This window comes from Amblyraja radiata, chromosome 8 (genome assembly GCF_010909765.2).
Source record: "Amblyraja radiata isolate CabotCenter1 chromosome 8, sAmbRad1.1.pri, whole genome shotgun sequence".
NCBI classification, from domain to species: domain Eukaryota; kingdom Metazoa; phylum Chordata; class Chondrichthyes; order Rajiformes; family Rajidae; genus Amblyraja; species Amblyraja radiata.
Genome location: NC_045963.1, coordinates 56,300,676 through 56,311,976, shown reverse-complemented (window position 1 = coordinate 56,311,976; position 11,301 = coordinate 56,300,676). Strand labels below are relative to the sequence as shown.

Here is an 11,301-nt window from a genome sequence, read left to right as displayed (position 1 = left end):
CGGATGAGGGGGACACCGACTGCAAGCACGGAGATCCCAGAGACTCACAGCCAGCAGCAACTCTAGCCCAGCCCCGTTCCAACTCCAGAGGAACCCGGGTTGCGGATGAGGGGGCGCAGCTCGGGCTGTGGGCGAATTGCCACTTGGCGCTGTAGCGGCCCATCGGGGAGCGGGTTCCTGTTGGTCCTGACGTCTCCGGCCACCCCCCTGTACAGGAGCTGAGACTGGGAACTGTACCGCCCTTGCCCCCTCCCTCTGCAACTGCAAACAACCCCACTCTCCTGCAAGGGCGGTACAGTGTAGTCTCAGCTCCTGTACAGGGGGGTGGCCGGAGATGTCAGGACCACCAGAAGCCGCTCCCCGATGGGCCGCTACGGCGACAAGTGGCAGTTCGCCCACAGCCCGAGCTGCGCCCCCTCATCGGGACACCGACCCCCAGGCCCACTGCAAGCACGGAGATCCCAGATCAGCAACTCCAGCCCAGCCCCGCTCCAACTCCAGAGGAACACGCTCCCCGTAGGGGCAGAAGCTGATGGTGTGCAAGGTACGTCTTGTTCTTGGGGTGGCGCAGTTCGGGCTGTGGGCGAACTGCCACGTCGCCGTAGCGGCCCATCGGGAAGCGGATTCCTCTGGAGTTGGAGGGGGGTATTGTGCTGTTTGATCGCCCCCTGCTATCCCAGGGACAGGGAGACACAGCGGCTTTTGAGAATGGTGGGCAATCACTTCCAAAGTTCTGCCCACACAGTCAGTACACCTCTCCTACACTTGTCTCCCGCACTAAGATCATCTCGCAGAGAATGATCCCAGCCTAACCCTCCCTATTCTCTCCTATTCTGCAAGAAAAAACTACATTGAAGACTCAAACTCGCGATCGAGTAACTGCCGGGATCGAGGCACAAACTCGCGACCTTGCGGATATGAGCCGAGCACTCTACCACTGAGCCAGCCGTTAAAATCTACGCTAAAAATCTTCCAATCCGAAAGCCGAAATATTCCGAATTACGAAAAGTGTCTGGTCCCAAGGCTTTCGGATAAAAGGTTGTGCACCTGTACTACATTAGAAATTTTTAAAGGGGATAATAGGTTTTTAGTGAATATCTATTAAAATATCTATTGGTTTCCTTGTACTCTTTTTAAACATTTTTTAAATAATCCATGGATTAGACATTGTGGTCATTAAAGTCCAGCATGGCTATTCAAGTATTAATTCTTTAAATCGCTGTTACTTTGAAGCCTATGAATGCCTCTAATATTGATCCTTGATGAATTACCATTGTATTTTATAGATTTTTGTCTGTAATTTTGTGATTTAGTTTCCTTCCCTATCCTCATCAATTCCACATCTTTCTCCCCTACCTTTTCTTGCTCCCCTACACCCCATTATATATTTTTCCCATTGTGTGTTAAAGCAGAATTTGTGGTGTTCCTGTTGTGGTATTTATCTTTCGTAATCACAGCAACATTTGCTGTGGTACTTGCTTAGTAGGGCAAATGTAATTAAGCTGCAGTAATTTGGAATATTTTCAGTTGTCACGGAACTAGTGTGGCATTCTTAGTGCTGAGTTAAGATGGCAAGAATTGTTTCCAATTATTGAGATTCCTCCTTGGTGTTGGGGATTTTGTCTTTATTGCAAGAAACATAGATTACCTGGGGAAGTGGTCCTCATTGTAATTGTATAAGGGTTTGGGGAAACTAAACCTGGTGGGGTAAGTAAAGTTTGGTCTCTGCACCTTGGTGTCAGTGCGGTATCGATTCACTGGTTTGTTTCCTGAGATGAGAAGAATTCGACTCTACAGGTAGAATTAATCTGTGATCTAATGGAGCTAACTTCTATGGGGGATTGATGTGGTTCATCTGGGACTCCCTAAAATTATTCCTTTTCAGAAAAGTTAATGAGTCACCCTGCTGGAGCATTGGGCTTGCTTAATGAGGGAGTTATTAAGAAGTGGGCGAACAGGTTTCTGGGATTCATGTCTGCTGATTTGGATAATCAAGGTGGGTAAAATAATTCCAGGGCTAGGGAGGAGAAATGAACGCATATGGGCGGGGTGGTGAAAAGTGTACATACAACAGTTCCACTTCATCACAGACTTAGAGCAAAGAGTAAAACGTTTCCAAAGATGATGCCCAAGTTGTGAGGTTTATTTGACTTTATGAAATTTAAAGACAGCCTTTTATACAAAGCAGAAGCAGGTATTAAATGTTGGTTCTGTTTACTTTTTTGTTGCGCATGTACAGTTAATACAAGTCATTGTATGCCTATATTGTATTAAATGTCACTGTTTTATTATCTTTCAAATAAAGTTTGCTGATAGATTTTCTCTGCGTCTCATGTTTTGCATTGTTTGATTTTGGGCTTAATGCCAAGACTAAATTAATTATATTCTACATTAAACTGCCAGTGCTTTTTATATGCATTCATAGGGTGCTGGTGATAATGGCAAGGCCAGGATTTATTGCCTATCCTTGAATGCTTTTGAACTGAATGTCAGCCATATTAATGTGTTTCTGGAGTCATTTCGGCTGGACAGCTGCAGGTGACAAACTTCCCCCTCCCTAACAGATGTTACTGAACTGAATATATTTTTAAGGCATGCAGTAATTTTCTCATCACCATAATTTTTGATTATTTCTCCATGCAGATATATTTAATTAGCTGGATTTTAATTCAGTTGCTGTGGAAGCATTTGAATATATTCTTGAATTATTAGTCTATGCCTTTAATCTAGTGAAATAACTACTCGCCCCTATGTCTCTGTGTGAGAGATGTGGATCTAAGTGATGTGAAGTGAAATTTAGGTTAAAACATCAGAAAAGCAAGTGGTTCAGATGAAAGATTCCAGACCTAAAATGTTAACCGTCTCTCTGCCGGATCTGCCGAGTGTCTCCAGTATTTTTTAAGTATTCAAATTGTACTAATTAGTAAGGCTTCAAAATTACTATATTTGTATAATGTGTCATAAGTCATACAACATGGAAGCAGGCCCTTCAGCCCATCAAGTCGGTGTCAACCATCAACTACCCATTTAAACATCCTACCATAATCTCATTTATTTATTCACCCCACATTCTGATTAATTTGCCACGGATTCTACCACTAGCCCTACTCAAATGGAGCAAATATTAACACTAATTAACCTATAGATCTGCACATCTTTGGGATGTGGGAGGAAACTGGAGCACTGCAGGGGAAATCCACGTGGTCATAATGAGAAGGTGCAAACTCCACACAGGCAGCATTGGAAGTCAGGATTGAATGAATTGAGTGAGTGGGCAAGAACATGGATGATGAAATAGCACATGAAATGATTTGGTTATCTGGTTTGCACAAAACAGAAAAGCAGTATACTTGCAAACAGTGAGAGTTTGTTTCACAGACTCAGGATAAGTAAGCTACTTAGAAGTGGAAAGGAGAACTGCCTTCGCTAAGAGGTTGATGATCCTTTGGAATTCACTCCCCCAGAGGGCGGTGGAGCCTTTGTCATTGAGTTTTTTCAAAATAGAAATGGAAACATTTCCTGGAAATTACAGGAATCGAGAGAAAATGGTGTTGAGTTAGAACAGTCATGATCTTGATGAATGGTGAAGCAGGCTTAAAGAGCCAGATGGTCTACTCCTGCTCCAATTTATATTGACTCTAGAAATGCACTTTGACCTTTTACAAAGGGTGGCAGAAATGTAGGACACTAAATGCTGCTCGATCAATGGAAAAATTCAATTTGTTCTCTAATAATGGATGTTGTAAATGCAGCTTGTTTTGATGGTAGGAAGGTGATTTAGTACTTTTTCCCCTTAAACTGTAAGGTCTGAAGCCTTGGATAGACACAAAATGCTGGAGTAACTCAGCGGGGCAGGCAGCATCTCTGAAGAGTGAGGAATGGGTGACATTTTGGGTCGAGACGCTTCAGATTCAAGGTCTGAGGCCATCCTGTGCACTCGAGCATTGCTTTCTATGAATGAAGTTCAAGCATCCAGTTGGATTCCAGTTCTGTATGCTATCCAATTAAATCAGATCATACAAAATCCGCAACATCGCCAAAATCAGACCCTCTCTCACACCTCCCGCTGCTGAAAGACTCATCCATGCCTTCATCTCCTCCCGACTGGACTACTGCTACTCACTTCTCCGTGGCATCAGCTCCACCTACATCAACCGACTCCAACTGGTCCAGAACGCAGCCGCCCGACTCATCACCCACACCAAATCCTGGCATCACATCACTCCAGTCCTCAAACAACTTCACTGGCTTCCCATCTCCCACCGGATCACCTACAAAATCCTGGTCCTCACCTACAAAGCCCTCCACCATCTGCCCCCCCCCCCCCCCATATCTCACTGACCTCCTCTCCCCCTACCAACCCTCACGGTCCCTCAGATCCACATCAGCCGGTCTCCTCTCCATCCACGTCCAACCTCCGCAGTTTTGGGGACAGAGCCTTCTCCAGGGCAGCTCCCAGGCTCTGGAACTCCCTCCCCCAACTGATCCGCAATTCCGTGTCCCTCACCATCTTCCAGTCCCTCCTCAAGACCCATCTCTTCACCTCTGCCTATCCTTAGCCCCACGTCCCCCTCCCTTTTCATCTGTGCTTGAATTGCCTCATATTGTGTTTTGAATTGAATTCTGTCTAATTTGTGTACTAGTCATGTCTCTACTATTTATTTCATTCCGCTTACATGTTTTTCCTCTACAAAACATTACAAAACTACTTGCTAAATTTTTGTACGGTGTCCTTGAGACTCTTGAAAGGCGCCCATAAATAAAATCTATTATTATTATTATAAAACACGAGTAAAATTTAGTCAAAGAAAAAATACCAGAGTGTAGAATATGCTTTACAGCATTGCAACATTACAGTTCCAGAGAAAAAGTACGTTAGCAATGAAGTAATTTGGAAGATCGGGATTACTCCTTTGCTTATAGAACAGTTCAGTATTCTGCTAACAGTGGGAAAGAAGCTGTTCCTTTATTTGTATTTGGTTTATTTTTTTTATCTTCTGCTTGATGGGAGAGGGGAGGAGGGAATGACCAGGGAGAAGAGAGCCCTTGCATTGGCTGCATTCCTGAAATGTAGGTTTGGCTGTACAGTTGTGAGTGTTTTGCGGAGTGTAAGGGGTACATGAGCTGCCCTGGATATGGAAGACTTGACTTCGGGAAATCCAACTTTATGCAAATTCTCCCATGCATTTTTTAAGATGGAAAATAATGTTTTGTAGTTTTCATGAACAATGGGTTAGTGAATATTTGATTAAATGAAAGAATTATATGAATTGTATGCAGTGATACAATCTGGTTAGCTATAAAAAATTGATGTTTCTGGTTACAGACAAATGGGCTTATGCATAGTCCTTGGGAGTGGAAGCTATACATGTCTTTGCTGCCCTCTAGTGATCAATTGTACAACATAGAAGTACAAATAAGTCATTAACAAAAATACTTTGATTTAAATTCTAATTCAAAAATAAAATATATTATGAAACATGGGATTCCTTCCCAAAATTCTCTATCATAGTCTTTTGTTGAAGCTCCTGTGAAATTATTTGTATTATTTTACTATGTACTGTATATTTTAGATGTTGAGCAGTGTTACATCATTGGCTGGGACAATTACTGAACGTCACCCTGTGAGTGACAACATCATGCAATTTTCCTGAAGAGTGAATGTCCTGTTGTCACTGTTAATTACTGCACAAAACTCTTGAAGTTTTAAAGTCCAGCTGAAAACAATCACTGTTTGAGAATGTAGAAACAAGGAACTGAGATGCTGGTTTACAAAAAATAGACAAAGTACAAGAGTAACTCAGCAGGACTGAAGAAGGGTCTCGACCTGAAACTTCACCCATCCATGTTCTCCAGAGATGCTACCTGACCAACTGAGTTATTTCAGTATTTTATGTCTTTCACAGTTAGAGAATAGTGGTAATCTGCCCAGTAGGTTTAAGCAGTTGAGTCTGTCCAGAGCAAGCGATGTCTGCGAAGGGCGCGCAGCATCGTCAAGGACTGCTCTCACCCCAACCACAGACTGTTTACCCTTCTCACATCCGGGAGGCGCTACAGGTCTCTCCGTTGCCGGACCAGCAGGTCCAGGAACAGCTTCTTCCCTGCGGCTTCCCTTCACTACTTAACTCTGCACCTTGGCCAGTCACCCCCCCCCCCCCCCCGGACACACCTTCCCCCAGACAAATTGTGCTACTGCTACTGTATGTACATATATATATATTTTACTGTTCCATTATTCTATGTTCACTCTTCTGGGTGAGATGCTAACTGCATTTCGTTGTCTCTGTACTTGTACACTACACAATGACAATAAAGTTTGAAACTGAATCTGAATCAGTTACTGTAACTTTTAGTCATAACCCGTTCAGGTTACTGTCATTATTTCCTGCTATATGCAATTCTTGCTATCTGTGTGCACCTGAGTACATACACAAGAAAAAGCACTGAATAATATAACCTTGTCATCGTGTTTCAATTTAAGTGCAGATTTTTAACCTTTCTAATATGCTTGGTCTCACTTTATCGTCCTATTTCTCAGTCTATAATTTCCATTCATCATTTGTTAGATTTTATTTTGTTTTTTGTTTTGTTTTGTTTAACTGATGATGTGTTCAGGAGCATCAATAGATGTATTTGTATCAATCAATGTGCTGGTGAAACCAGTGGCGACCAGGAATAGACAACCAAGTATAGGTTGGTGACGACTGGAGAGACCGTGGACAGCTCGGAAAGACGGCAACTGGGGCGGGGCGGTTTGGCAGCCCAAACCGCATCCTCTGAGAGGAGGAGACACAAATCACGCTACAGAAAATCACATGGAAAAATATCCCCAGGGGTGCCCGAGAGGGGGGGGGGGGGAGGATGAGCACCTCAATTTGACGGATCAAAGGTTAACGACTAATGGCAATGGACAACCGACCATGAGTATCAAATGCAGATGTGGTAAGGTTTGCAAGAACAGCCGAGGCCTGAAGATTCACCAGCCCGGATGAAGTGTTTGGAGGGACAGGGGGTGTCACATCGCACAGGTATTTTACCTGGTGAGACGCAGGAGGAGCCGGGCCCGGAATCACCCCATAGAGTCCGAAGCCTCCAAGTGGTGCAACTAGTCCCTCGGAACAGTTCTCCGGAGAAGGTTCGAGTCAAATGGCCTCAGGCCTGCAAGACGTTAGTCTGGCATCAGTTCGACGAGGATGTAGACGTGCTAGAAGCAACTGCGAAGGAAGACGTGGACCGAAGGCTGCGGACGATAACGACAATCATCATCAGCCTAGCAGTGGAAAAGTTTGGAGCAGTGGAGAAGAAGCCGGCCAGAACACCTTTCACCATGAACCAATGAGCAACAAAGATCCACAAGATCCGGCAGGATCTGAAGTCCCTCAAGAAGCAGTATAAAGAGGCCAGCGAAGAGCAACGTCCCCCCTTGGCTGAGCTGCGAACCATACTGAGGAAGAAGCTGATGACCCTTCGTAGATGCCGGAAGGAAAGAGCCAGGAAGCGAGCATCCTTCATAGCCAAACCCTTCGGCTTCACCAAACAACTACTCGGGCAGAAGCGCAGTGGGAGTTTGGTTGCTCTAAGGAGGAGATCGACCGGCACATCCAGACGACCTACAGTGACCCCGTCAGGCAGCAGGAGCTGGGCCAGTGCAACATCCTGATAAAACCACCTCCACCCATCAAGGAGTTTGATAATAGAGAGCCACTCCTGAAAGAGGTCCAGGACGTTGTGAAGAGAGCAAGATCTGGCTCAGCCCTTGGCCGAGTCCCCTACAGGATCTACAAGAACTGCCCCTTGTTACCGGAACGGCTGTGGAAGATCCTGAAAGTCATCTGGAGGAGAGGGAAAGTGGCGCAGCAGTGGTGATTTGCTGAAGGAGCCTGGATCCCAAAAGAAGAAGATTCCAAGAAGATCGATCAGTTCAGGATCATCTCCTTGCTAAGCGTTGAAGGCAAGATCTTCTTCAGCATAGTGGCGATGCGGCTAATCAACTTTCTCTCCAGCAATGGCTACATAGACAGCTCAGTGCAAAAGGGAGGCTTGTCTGGAGTGCCGGGGTGTCTAGAGCACACGGGAGTGGTGACCCCGCTCATCAGAGAAGCCAGGGAGAACAATGGAAACCTGACAGTGCTCTGGCTTGACCTGACCAACGCCTACGGCTCCATCCCGCACAAGCTGATCCAGACAGTCATGGCCAAGCATCATGTGCCAGGCCAAGTGGCAGATCTCATCCTGGACTATTACAACCAGTTCAGCATGAGAGTCTCATCAGGGTCAGTAACATCAAAGTGGCACAGACTGGAGGTTGGGATCATCACAGGCTGTACCATCTCTGTGATCCTTTTTGCCTTGGCGATGAACATGATTGTCAAGTCTGCTGAGCCAGAGTGCTGGGGCCCTCGGACCAAGTCAGGAATACGCCAACCACCAATCAGAGCCTTCATGGACGACCTGACTGTCACCACTGAGTCAGTGCCAGGAGGCAGGTGGATCCTGCAGGGGTTGGAGAAACTGATTGGATGGGCAAGGATGAGGTTTAAGCCAGGAAAATCAAGGTCACTGGTGCTGAAGGGGAAAGTCATGGACAGGTTCCGCTTCATCATCGAAGGGACACCAATCCCAACTGTCTCCGAAAGGCCAGTGAAGAGTCTTGGCAAGGTGTTTAACAGCAGCCTGAAGGATACAGCATCTGTCCAGGCAACCTGTCAGGAGCTGGAGAGTTAGTAGCGAGCAGTGGACCGGTCGGGGCTTCAAGGCAAGTTCAAGGCATGGATTTACCAGCATGGTATCCTGCCAAGGATACTCTGGCCACTGCTTGTCTACGAAGTCCCAACATCTATCGTAGAGAGAATGGAGAGGAAAGTCAGCAGCTTTCTCAGAAGGTGGCTGGGACTGCCGAGGAGCCTTAGCAGCATCGCCCTTGGAAATAACACCAAGCTCCAGCTGCCCCTGAAGTCCCTGGAGGAGGAGTTTAAGGTGACTCGGGCCGGAGAGGTGATGACGTACAGGGACTCCAGCGACCCCAAGGTGGCTCAGGCAGGGGTGGAGGTGAAAACTGGGAGGAAGCGGAGAGCCGGCGAAGCCGTGCTGCAAGCGGAGTCTCGGATACGCCACAGAGTACTGGTGGGAGTAGTGACTCGGGGAAGAGCTGGCCTGGGAATCTTCCCATCTCCCCAGTTTGACAAGGCCAAGGGGAAGGAGAGGCGCAGGCTGGTCCAGGAGGAAGTGAGGGCAGTGGTGGAGGAGGAGAGATGTACCAGAGCAGTTGGATTGAGGCAGCAGGGAGCCTGGACAAGGTGGGAGCAGGCCATGGACCGAAAGGTCACATGGACTGAGCTCTGGCAGGCTGACCCACAGCGCATCAAGTTCCTGGTCCAGGCAGTGTATGATGTCCTGCTCAGCCCATCGAACATCTTCATCTGTGGCAAAGCGGAATCTCCAGATTGCCCACAATGTTCGGGCAAGAGGACGTTGGAACACATCCTGAGCTGCTGCCCAAAGGCTCTTGGGCAGGGCCGGGTACACCTGGCGTCACGACCAGATTCTTAAACCCATTGCCGAAGCCATCAGCATGGGGATCAGCAGCTGCAGATGAGAACGCCCCACCACCCAGATGATCACCTTTGTGAAGGCCGGAGTGCAGCTGCCAAGAACCACAGCAGCCAGGAATCCGTCAGGAATTCTGGCAACTGCGCAGGACTGGCAGCTTTCCGTAGACCTGGTGAAACAGCTGAAGTTCCCACAGCACATTGCCACGACCACCCTGAGGCCAGATATCCTCCTGGTCTCAGAGGCGACCAAAAACATCGTCTTGTTGGAACTGACAGTGCCGTGGGAGGACCGACTGGAGGAGGCCCACGAGAGGAAGATGGCCAAATATGAAGAGCTGGTTATAGACTACCATAAGCAGGGCTGGAAGGCAAGGTGTATGCCCATCGAGGTTGGCTGTAGAGGTTTTGCAGGGCAATCGCTCCACAAAGCCTTGAGTGCACTGGGCATCAACGGAGTGGCGAGGAGAAGAGCCATCAAGAACACCACAGAGGCAGCGGAGAAGGCCTCGAGATGGCTCTGGATCATGAGAGAAGGTCCATGGGGAGGAGCGAATGCCACCTGAACACAAGTCGTGGTCTGATCAACCACGGCTGGGTCGCCTGGGTGAGGGTGTCTGATGTTGAAAGACCAGAAACACCCAATGACCCCAGGTTACATCACTGATGATGTGTTCAGGAGCATCTATAGATGTATTTGTATCAAATTGTTATCTGTGTGCACCTGAGTACATACACAAGAAAAAGCACTGAATAATATAACCTTTTCATCGTGTTTCAATTTAAGTGCAGATTTTTCACCTTTCTAATATGCTTGGTCTCACTTTAACATCCTCTTTCTCAGTCTATAATTTCCATTCATCATTTGTTAGATTTTATTTTGTTTTTGGTCTATATTAATTCCCTGTTTTGGTACATTGCTTATGTAACCACATTTATCAAGGCTTTGAAATTAAACAGGGTGGGAGGATAAGCCTTGGGTTTCTATTGAATATGGTGGAATGGTTAAACATTTTGGAGTCTATTCAACAGTAATAAAAGGTCGTCCAATTGGGAAACTAGGAAAATATTAATTAATGACAGGAGACTGATAGAATGTGAAAATGGGTTGGAAGTGTTGTAAACTAAATGACGTAGTATGGGGGTCTTTGTTTTGGATGTCGCTAATATAAAATAGTAACTTTGTCCCAAAATGCTACCACTGGACATCAAGAAACTATACAATCGACTTTTCCAACACTTGCCCTGTAGCCCTTGAATGCCTTGTGTTTCATGTCCCATCTAAATAACTTGCAAGATGTGAGAATAAATTACCTGTTTCCTCTAACCATGCCCATTTATTCTCTCTGCTGAAAAAAAGTGAAAGAATTGAAATCTCTGCTGGAGAATTGCATATTCCAAATCTCCAGATAATTGAGCACTATCTCTGCAGCTTGGAGAATCCATGGATAGACAAAGAAGAATTAATTTCCAGCAGTAGGTGGAAGGAGTCACGAATGGACTAATGAGTAGGAGGGAACTGCAGATGCTGGTTTATACCGGAAATAGTCACATAGTGCTGGAACAAGGGTCAGGCACCGTCTTTGGAAAAGGAACAAGTGACGTTTCAGATCTGAACCCTTCTGTCTCATTGCTGTCAGAACTCAGTGGCGCAAATGGAGGGAAATGGACTAAAGGTGGGTATGTTACAATACTTACCTTCAGCGGCGCTGCAGTTCTGCCACGGGCCGTGTGCACGATTTTGGCGCCTTTG

At 46.3% G+C, this 11,301-nt stretch overlaps 1 pseudogene; it reads left to right on the top strand.

The window, feature by feature from the left end:
• Positions 1-6,944: 6,944 nt before the first annotated feature.
• LOC116975768 lies at positions 6,945-10,114 on the top strand (annotated as a pseudogene).
• The last annotated feature ends 1,187 nt before the right edge of the window (positions 10,115-11,301 follow it).